This window comes from Bos grunniens, chromosome 18 (genome assembly GCF_055505025.1).
Source record: "Bos grunniens cultivar Pamir isolate PY7600 chromosome 18, Bosgru_T2T1.0, whole genome shotgun sequence".
NCBI lineage: Eukaryota > Metazoa > Chordata > Mammalia > Artiodactyla > Bovidae > Bos > Bos grunniens.
In genome coordinates this window covers 61,859,535-61,870,369 of record NC_141182.1, presented here as the reverse complement: position 1 = coordinate 61,870,369, position 10,835 = coordinate 61,859,535, and the positions used below count along the sequence as shown (strand labels likewise).

Below are 10,835 nucleotides of genomic sequence, written 5' to 3'. Positions count from 1 at the left end.
CTCCATTTGATTCCTTGGTTTGGAAGATCTCCTGGAGAAGAGAAAGGCTACCCACTCCAGTATTCTGGCCTTGATAATTCCATGAACTATATAGTCCATGCCATGGGGTTGCAAAGAGTTGGACATGACTCAGCGACTTTCTCTTTCAAAGTCACTTTGTCCACTGGCAAAAAATTCATGGCTATAAATGCACCCCATATTCACACTCCATAGAGGCTCAGAGTGTCCTTGAACCAGCAGACCCTCCAGTGCTTGGAGGAATGCCACAGAGCATCTATGTCCTGTGGTTAAGATGATTCAGCACCAGATGTTTTTGTCAAGTCTGGGAGGTGGAGGCTGGTGGTTGTTGCTAATTGGTCTCCTCCAAGCTGTGTCGGATCGCATATCCAAAGTATATGACAGATCCTAGTAGGGAAATGAGATGATGAGAAGGGAAAGTAGGTCCTCTTCCCACTTATAAATGGCCAATAGAACTCCTATTATGGTGTCTCACACAGTTTAGGGGAGAGGTAGTAGGGTGATGTTTTTTTTTTTTTTCCAATCATTCAGGTGGTCTTATTTTCCAAGGAAGCCTCTTACCAATGGCTGTCCAGATACCAAATAGGGTCCAGGTCCTAGGAGTCATCAGCATCATCAAGTAAATATTCACAAAGATGCTCACCAGTGGGAGGACAGGCAAAGCAGGGACCTGTGGGCAAAGTCATTTCATCCCTGAGCACACTGCAGATGTCTGAGAGGGAGACCTTACCCTACGTGGGTGGGAAGACTTTCATTCTATTTAGGCTCTGCCTTCAGTGCCTACTGAGGTTGGATATATAAAGCACTGAGTGTAGATCAGGGGTGCATCCATTGGTTTTAGTAACTCCTCTTCTTCCCTGGTCCAGCAAAGAATGTTTAAACCTAAAAGCACACAGACCTTCTTCACTCAAGGTGGATATTTTGGGCACATAAGGTCACTTACCTTAAAATAAAGAGGAGAGGGGTCCTGGGGCTGCCTCCAGATGATGGCCGTGACCCCAATGATGAGCAGCAGCAGCAGCACAGCCACTGTTGTGAGCATGGGGTCTCCAGAGAACACCTGGCTTGGCCACTGGGCCAGGATCAGGCTCAGGATGATCAGCAGGAGAACTGCAAGGGTCAAGGTGGAGGAGAACAGTCTGGACCCAGAAGACAAAGATGTCAGGATCTTGGGTCACACTCCTCCCCAGGCTGCCCACATCAGGAAAGGCCATCATAGCTACAAGTCTCCTCTACTGAAAAAAGACACACACTCCCACATGGGGTAAGGTGTCCTTCTTTCTTGTCTCTCAATCTCAAGGGCTGGGATACCTCAGCATCTGACAGTTGATGGAGAGAAAACCATGACACTGACTTGGATGTAAGAGCACAGAGGGTACCAACAGCCACAAAACATCTGGCAGGGCCCCAGCCAACATGGAGAAAAGCCTGAGGAAAGGGACTCTCAGGATGAATCTGGTATTAGGGCTCCATGAGGGTGAGTGCTGCCCAGACACCAAAATAAGCCAAAAAGCAGATGAAGATCATTATCATGATGCTGAAGGGGATAGAATGCTGAGGATTCAGGGCTTCCCCCACTGTGAGGTGGGAGGAAGTATTGGGTCAGGAAAACATACTGAGGTGAAATCACAAAGTCAAATTTCCTCTTCTATGTCCAAAAGCTAGCTAACCTTCTCCCAACCCCTAAGCCCAAGGGCAGCCAAAACTGTGCCCAAATCCCTGATAAGACACACCATGACCATGTTACCTCTAGTGGCAATGGAATCAAAACCAAGAAACGCATATAAAGACATTGCTGCTCCTTGAAGAATCCCATCAAAACCAAAGGGCACAAACCCTTCAGAACCAAGATCATCCAACCTATGGTGAGAGAAGGAATGAAGAAGAATGTGGGTGAGGTGAGTTCAGCCATCTCTATTGGACTCCTCCCTTAATACCACAAGTCCTGGGCTCCAAGACCCCTGACACCAGGATCCATCAGCCCAGGTGTCTTTAGTCCCCACCATGTTCCCAGCTCTGCACCATACCGCACAGGCATTACAATGGCCAAGAGAACCCTCCTAACCTAGAGGTGTCTGTGGATTCAGATGTGTTCCATTTGTAGTCCTATCCTGTGGGCTTCTAGATGTGTAGGTCTCCCTTAATGAAGCCAGAGAGGATGAGGAAACTGAGAAGCAAAATGTTGATGTCTGTGAACACTTTGTAAAGCAGGGTCGACTCACAAGCTCTCAGAACCAGTACTCCTGTGGGAAAGATGGAATATGAGACACCCAAAATAACTAAATCCATAGACACAGAAGGCAGACCAGTGGTTGCCAGGGGCTGAGGGTTGTGGGGGTATGGCCAATGGACAGACAGTGTCTGCTCAGTGGGTGCGGGGTTTCCTTTTGGGGTGATGACCATGTTTGAAACTAGACAGAGGTAATGGTTACACACCATTGTGAATGTATTAAGTCCCACTGAGTCACACACTGTAAGATGGTTAATGTCTTACTCTGACAATAATCTCACAACATATACATCAACTAAATCATGGGTACTCCTTAAATTTGGACAGTGTTGTTTTTGTATCTCAGTAAAGCTGGGGAAAATGTTTAATTTTATGTGATGTTCAGTTCAGTTGCTCAGTCGTGTCCGACTCTTTGTGACCCCATGAACTGCAGCACACCAGGCCTCCTTGTCTATCACCAACTCCTGGAGCCTACCCAAACTCATGTTCATTGAGTCGGTGATGTTATCCAACCAATTCCTCTCATTTGAAAACACATCTTTGGTCTCCGTACCGAGAAGAAACCAATAGATCTAAGTAAGTGAATCTCAGCTAGGAATGATTTCATCCCCCCAAGGGACATTTGGCAATGTCTTGAGGAATCCTGATTTTCACAGTGTGGGTGGATGTCACTGATATCTAGTGAGTAAATGTCAGAGATGCTACCCGACATCCAACAATTATTTTTTTTAAACCTGAAATGCACACCTCTACAACTATGAACGATCCAGCCCAAATTGTCAGTAATGCCAAGAAAGGGAAATAATGGCCTCTCTCTTGCCTTCCTGTCTCTAATATCACAGATCTTTCTTTCTGGTCTTTTTTTTTTTTTAATTTAAATTTATTTATTTTACTTGGAGGTTAATTACTTTACAACATTGTATTGGTTTTGCCATACATCAACATGAACCCGCCACGGGTGTACACGTGCTCCACATCCTGAACCCCCCTCCCACCTCCCTCCCCGTACCATCCCTCTGGGTCATCCCAGTGCACCAGCCCCAAGCATCCTGCATCCTGCATCGAACCTGGACTGGCGATTCGTTTCTTATATATTATACATGTTTCAATGCCATTCTCCCAAATCATCCCACACTCTCCCTCTCCCTCTCCCACAGAGTCCAAAAGACTGTTCTATACCTCTGTGTCTCTTTTGCTGTCTTGCATACAGGGTTATCGTTACCATCTTTCTAAATTCCATATATATGCGCTAGTATACTGTATTGGTGTTTTTCTTTCTGGCTTACTTCACTCTGTATAATAGGCTCCAGTTTCATCCACCTCATTAGAACTGATTCAAACGTATTCTTTTTAATGGCTTAATCATCTACTGTTCTGCCACCCCAAGCCTTTCCCATCCCATCTCCCCCTTCACACCCCACTCTTCCCATCCTATCACTGTCTCACCTGTGAAGAACAGCACCAGGCCCAGGGCAAAAAAGTCTGGGTACATGGCCAGAAAAGAGGGAATATGGAAAGAAAGTTCCCTGTAATGCCTGAGAGAGTTGTTTCCCAATCAGGCTGTCAAAGTTGTAGCTCCAGGCCCTGGCTATACAGGTGATAAGTGCAGTGGCAGAAGAAGAACATTCATTGATAAACATAAATTGATTTCTAATGTGGAATATATTTTGGGGAGAGGGGAACCCAAACAAAATATTCTCAGAGTTTCTTTTCATGGGTTAGGGTGGAAAGACTCAGATGATTCACAAAATAGGTCAACTATTTAATATGCTAGGAGGAGATCAATGTTATGCAAGAAAATATAACAGGAAGTTGGGACCAGGAGGGCTGGAAGGTGAGGACTGAAATTTTAAGTCCAGATGTAAAGGAAAATTCCATGAAGGTAACAGCTGAACAAAGACTTCAGTATAGTGAGGGGATGAGCCTGTGGGTCATGCCTCCCTCTTTCCCGCTCCCTACAGCTCCCTTTCCTCTGGGTTCTCTGTCCATCATTTAAGGAAAGCAATATAAACCCGAGAACAATAAACTTGTGGGGTTTTTCTGCCACTATTATCCACTTAACCCCACAATGAAGGTCAATGAAAAAGTGCTCATGAATGACTGAAGACCTAACCCCCACTTCCTAGAACCTGTTCTTAAGCCCTACACCTTTCCCCACCCCATCATCTCACTGATGACTAAGGACAGTATGAGGTTCCAGCCAGTGATGAAGGCACAGAGTTGTCCCATGGTTGATGTAGCTGTAGAGATACTCATAACCAGAGCCTGGTACCTGACCCCAAACTCTGCATAGTAGAGATCCCAGACAACACACATACAGGCTGGCCGCCAAGAAGGAGATGACAGTTGTTGGTCCAGCTCTCACTCTGGCCACTGCACCAGCCAGGATGTACATGCCAGCTCCCAGGGTTCTGCCCACACCCAAGACCACCAGATCAAGCGTGTTCAGATCGGCTCTAGGTCTCTCAACCTCTGCCCTGGTGTCCTGCATCCACTTGCTGACCAGTTTTGGAACAAATTGATGAACATACTGATGCAGCATCCAGGACACAGTTGAGGAGGTTACGTTCTGCAGAAGAAACAAGACACAAAGCCATCAAGAGTGTCATCTCCCCTTGGCCCTGGGAATCCAATTTCACCCACCAATGGAGTGATGGGGAGGAGGAGGCAAAGTGATGCATTGGGCACATTCTTCATCTCTGAGCTTTGATTTATTTTTATTATTATTATTTTTTTGACTACATGGCATGTGGGATCTTAGTTCCCTGACCAGGGATCAAACCTGCATCCCTTGCAATGAAAGTGCAGAGTCTTAACCAGTGAACCACCAGGGAAGTCCCTGAGCTTTGATTTCTTAAACACAAAGACTTTTAATATGTTTCAAAGTTAATGGAAGTTTAAGAGGATTGAGGAAAGCAAAACATGCTGCATAAAAATGTGCCACATTACTGAACTGGGCACACAAAAAAATTTTCAGATGGCAAATTTTATGCCCTGTGACATGTTACTAGTGAGTGTAAGTCATTCAGTTGTGTTTGATGTTTTGCAACCCCACAGACTGCAGCCCACCAGGCTCCTCAGTTCATAGGATTTCCCAGGCCAGAATACTGGAGTGAGTTGTCATTTCCTTCTCCAGAAGATCTTCCCAACCCAGGGATTGAATCCAGGCCTCTTGCATTGCAGACAGACTCTTTACTGCTGAGCCATCAGGGAAGCCCCAGTTGAAGTATTAGACACCTCCTCAAACCTTTGGTGGTTCCTTTCAGCTGGGGCATTCTGTTCCATGGTGGTGGTATAATCTGGGGTTTTCTCTCTTTGTGTCAGTACGCACTTTCCACTCTTCCTGCTCCCTCTTGTGGGAGAATTCTTCTTAAATGTTTAATTAATTAACTAATTGTTGGCTCTACTGGGTCTTCCTTGCTGCATGAAGGCTTTCTCTAGCTGCTGCAAGCAAGAGCTACTCTCTAGTTGCAGTTCACGAGCTTCTCACTGAAAATAGATGCCTAGTTTGTTGTTTGATGATTGAAATGTAGTTGGTTTATAATATCATAATAGTTTCAGGTGGACAGCATGGTGATTTAGTATTTTTATAGATACTGTGTGGTATCATGAAATGTTCCTTTGGTATCTCTAATTTTCTTGAAGAGATCTCTATATTTCCCATTCTATTGTTTTCCTCTATGTCTTTGCATTGATAGCTGAGGAAGGCTTTCTTATCTCTCCTTGCTATTCTTTGGAACTCTGCATTCAAATGGGTATATCTCTCCTTTTCTCCTTTGCTTTTCATGTCTCTTCTTTTCATAGCTATTTGTAAGGCCTCCTCAGACAGCCATTTTGCCTTTTTGCATTTCTTTTTCTTGGGGATGGTCTTGATCCCTGTCTCCTGTACAATGTCATGAACCTTCATCCATAGTTCATCAGGCACTCTGTCTATCAGTTCTAATACCTTGAATCTATTTCTCACTTCCACTGTATGATTGTAAGGGATTAATTTAGGTCATACCTGAATGGTCTAGTGGTTTTTCCCTACTTTCTTCAATTTCAGTCTAAATTTGGCAATAAGGAGTTCATGATCTGAGCCACAGTCAGTTCCCAGTCTTGCTTTTGCTGACTGTATAGAGCTTCTCCATCTTTGGCTGCAAAGAATATAATCAATCTGATTTTGGTGTTGGTTACCTGGTGATGTCCATGTGGAGTCTTCACTTGTATTGTTGGAAAATGGTGTTTGCTATGACCAGCAGTGAGTTCTCTTGGCAAAACTCTATTAGCCTTTGCCCTGCTTCATTCTGTACTCCAAGGCCAAATTTGCCTGTTACTCCAGGTGTTTCTTGACTTCCTACTTTTGCATTCCAGTCCCCTATAATGAAAAGGACATCTTTTTTGCGTGTTATTTCTAAAAGGCCTGTAGACTTCATAGAACCTTTCGACTTCAGCTTTTTCAGCATTACTGGTCGGGGCATAGAGTTGGATTACTATGATATGGAATGGTTTGCCTTGGAAATGAGCAGAGATCATTCTGTCGTTTTTGAAATTTCACCCAAGTACTGCATTTCAGACTCTTGTTGACTATGATGGCTACTTCATTTCTTCTAAGGGGTTCTTGCCCACAGTACTAGATATAATGGTTACCTGAGTTAAATTCACCCATTCCAGTCCATTTTAGTTCGCTGGTTCCTAAAATGTCGATGTTCACTCTTGCCATCTCCTGTTTGACGACTTCCAATTTGTCTTGATTCACGGACATAACATTCCAGGTTCCTGTGCAATATTGCTGTTTACAGCATCGGATCTTGCTTCTATCACCAGTCACATCCACAACTGGGTGTTGTTTTTGCTTTGGCTCTGTCCCTTCATTCTTTCTGGATTTATTTATCCACTGATCTCCTGACCCGGGGAGTTCATCTTTCAGTGTCTTATCTTTTTGCCTTTTCATACTGTTTATGGTTTTAAAAAAAAAATTATTTATTTTAGTTGGAGGCTAATTACTTTGTAATATTGCAGTGGTTTTTGCCATACACTGATATGAATCAGCCATGGGTTTACATGTTTTCTCTATCCTGAACTCCCCTTCTCACTCCCTCCCCATCTCATCCCTCTGGGTCATCCCAGTGCACCAGCCTGGAGTACCCTGTCTCATGCATCAAACTTGGACTGGCGATCTGTTTCACATATGATAATATATATGTTTCAATGCTATTCTCTCAGATCATCCCACCCTCGCCTTCTCCCACAGAGTCCAAAAGACTGTTCTATACATCTGTGTCTCTTTTGCTGTCTCACATATAGGGTTATCATTATCATCTTTCTAAATTCCAGAAAGTGAAGAGGAACTCAAAAGCCTCTTGATGAAAGTGAAAGTGGAGAGTGAAAAAGTTGGCTTAAAGCTCAACATTCAGAAAACGAAGATCATGGCATCTGGTCCCATCACTTCATGGGAAATAGATGGGGAAACAGTGGAAACAGTGTCAGACTTTATTTTTTTGGGCTCCAAAATCACTGCAGATGGTGACTGCAGCCATGAAATTAAAAGATGCTTACTCCTTGGAAGGAAAGTTATGAACAACCTAGATAGCATATTCAAAAGCAGAGACATTACTTTGCCAACAAAGGTCTGTCTAGTCAAGGCTATGGTTTTTCCTGTGGTCATATATGGATGTGAGAGTTGGACTGTGAAATAGGCTGAGCGCCGAGGAATTGATGCTTTTGAACTATGGTGTTGGAGAAGACTCTTGAGAGTCCCTTGGACTGCAAGGAGATCCAATCAGTCCATTCTGAAAGAGGTCAGCCCTGGGATTTCTTTGGAAGGAATGATGCTAAAGCTGAAACTCCAGTACTTTGGGCACCTCATACGAAGAGTTGACTCATTGGAAAAGACTCTGATGCTGGGAGGGATTGGGGGCAGGAAGAGAAGGGGACGACAGAGGATGAGATGGCTGGATGGCATCACTGACTCGATGGACGTGAGTCTGTGTGAACTCCGGGAGTTGGTGATGGACAGGGAGGCCTAGCATGCTGCGATTCATGGGGTCGCAAAGAGTCGGACACGACTGAGCAACTGAACTGAACTGAACACCTATGAATGATCAATCCCCAACAGTCAGAGGTACCAACAATGGGAATGTCTTGCCTTCTTGTCTTTCATATCACAGACCCTATTTTCCAGTCCTCATTCTCCATCATTTTGCCACCCCAAGCCTTTCTCACCTCAGCTTCTGCTCTGCACCCCACTCTTCCCATCCCATCATCCTCTCTCACCTGTGAGCAGCAACACCAGGCCCAGGGCGACAAAGTCTGCATAGGTGGGCAGGAAGTAAGGCACATGCAGAGAGAGAGTTCCCTGTAACCCCTGAGAGATGTGGTTCCCAGTCAGGCTGTCCAAGGCGGAGCTCCAGCCCCAGGCTATACAGGCGGTGCCTGCAGTGGCAGAAGAAGGAACATTCACTGACAAACATAAACCAATTCCTAGTATGGGCCATGGGCTATATTTTGTTTTGGAGGAACCCAAACAAAATACGTGACCTCAAAGAGTTTCTTTTCATGAGTTGGCATGGGAAGACCCAGACGATTCATAAAATAAATCAACTATTTAATATGCTAGGAGGAGATTAATGTTATGTAAGAAAACGTAACAGGAAGTTGGGACCAGGAGGGCTGGAAGGTGTGGACTGAAATTTGAAAGCTGGATGTAAAGGAAAATTTCATGAAAGAAACAGTTGAGCAGAGACTTCAGTATGGTGAGGGGATGAGCCCGTGGGTCATGGCTCCCTCTTGGCCACTGCCTAGAGTCCCCTTTCCTTGTGGGCTCTTGGTCCATCAGTTAAGGAAAGCAGGGGAGAGCTGAGAACAATGAAGTTGTGGAGTTTTCCTGCCACAATTATCCACTTCCCCCTACAAGGTGGATAATCAAATTCTCATGAAAGAGTGAAGACCTAAACCCCACCACCTAGAACCTGATCTTAAGCCCCACACTCTCCTCTGATCCATCCACTCACCGATGACCAAGGACAGGATGAGGTTCCAGCCAGTGATGAAGGCGCAGAGTTGTCCCATGGTAATGTAGCTGTAGAGATATGCAGAACTGGAGCCTGGTACCCGGGCCCCAAACTCTGCATAGCAGAGCCCAGACAACACACAGGACAGGCCGGCCACCAGGAAGCAGATGACAGTCGCTGGTCCAGCTCTCACTTTGGCCACTGCAGCAACCAGGATGTACACGCCAGCTCCCAGGGTTCTTCCCACACCCAGGGCCACCAGGTTGAGGGTGTTCAGATGAGCTTCGGGACTCTCAGACTCTGCTCCGGCCTCCAGCGGCCGCCTGTGGACCAGCTTCTGACTAAATTGGCGAACACACTGATGCAGCATTCTAGACGTAGCTGACAGGTTACAATCTGCTGAGAAAGTAAGACACAAAGCCATCAAGAAGGTCCATCTGCCACTGGCCCTGGGTGTCCAATTCCACAGAGCAATGGAGTGATTAGGAGCAGTTGGTCAAAAGACACATTGAGCAAGTCTTCTGTGTCTGAGCTTTGGATTGTTAAACTCAGGGAAGACTTTTAATATGTTTCAAAGTTACTGGAAGTGTAAGAGGATTTAGGAGAAGAAAACATGTTGCAGCAAAATGTGCCACAGTACTGAACTGGATGCTTAAAATATTTTAAGATGGCAAATTTTATGCTTTGTGGTATTTACTTCTGTTTTCCTAAATTGCTGCCATGGTAAATAATAGAGCCAACTTCACAGAGTTGCTTCACAGAGGGTTGTAGAAAACCTCATGGTAACTTAGTATAAATCACCATACAGTCATCTCTACAGTCACCAAAACCTGAGGATTGTCAAGTCATTTATGTCGTCCCTGTATCCACAGAGGAGGAACCCACAGATATGGAGGGTCAACAGTATACAGGAGGCTAACATCAATATTCACATCACAAACCATGTATAAGGGGAATCTTCACTATTGTTTGAGCGCCAGTCAAAAAAGAGTCACAGCCTGCAGACTTGATTTAACCCCCCAAATCCCACCTCTTCTCACACAAACACAGACAGGTCCCAGCTCCTGTTTTCATCTAGAAAATGGGGTCTCTCCACCCTCAGGCTGGAACTGGGCTGACCCCTGCACTCTGGGGTTGCAGAGGTCTCTTTGGGAGGATATGAACTCAGCTCCCAGTCTCCTACAGAAGAGGGTGATCCGAGACTTACTGGATCCTTGAGGCAGAGCCTGGAGCACTGGGTCAGTCAGGGAGGCTGAGGTTAAGCCATGCAGGGCTGGAGCTGAGACATCTCCAAGAACCGAAGCAGGGAGTCCTGAGCACAGAAGACAGTCCTTACCCCTGGGTTGTTGGGGTGGAGATGGGGCTGGGTGGGCGGGGAGCATCTGCTGTGTGGCTATCAGCCCTGACTCTTCTGTGGTTATCCTCAGGGGGTGGTTCCAAGATAGTTTGTGTGTGTGTGTGTGCGTGTGTGTGTGTGTGTGTGTGTGTATGTGTGTGTGTTAAAAGCCACATAATATAAAATTGAGTAGTTTAATCATTTTAAGTGTGTGGATCAATCACGTAGGGCTTCCCTGATGGCTCAGCTGGTAAAGAAT

At 45.4% G+C, this 10,835-nt stretch overlaps 1 pseudogene; it reads right to left on the bottom strand.

The window, feature by feature from the left end:
• Positions 1–200: 200 nt before the first annotated feature.
• Positions 201–9,610, bottom strand: LOC147354573 (cationic amino acid transporter 3-like; annotated as a pseudogene).
• Between the last annotated feature and the right edge of the window lie 1,225 nt (positions 9,611–10,835).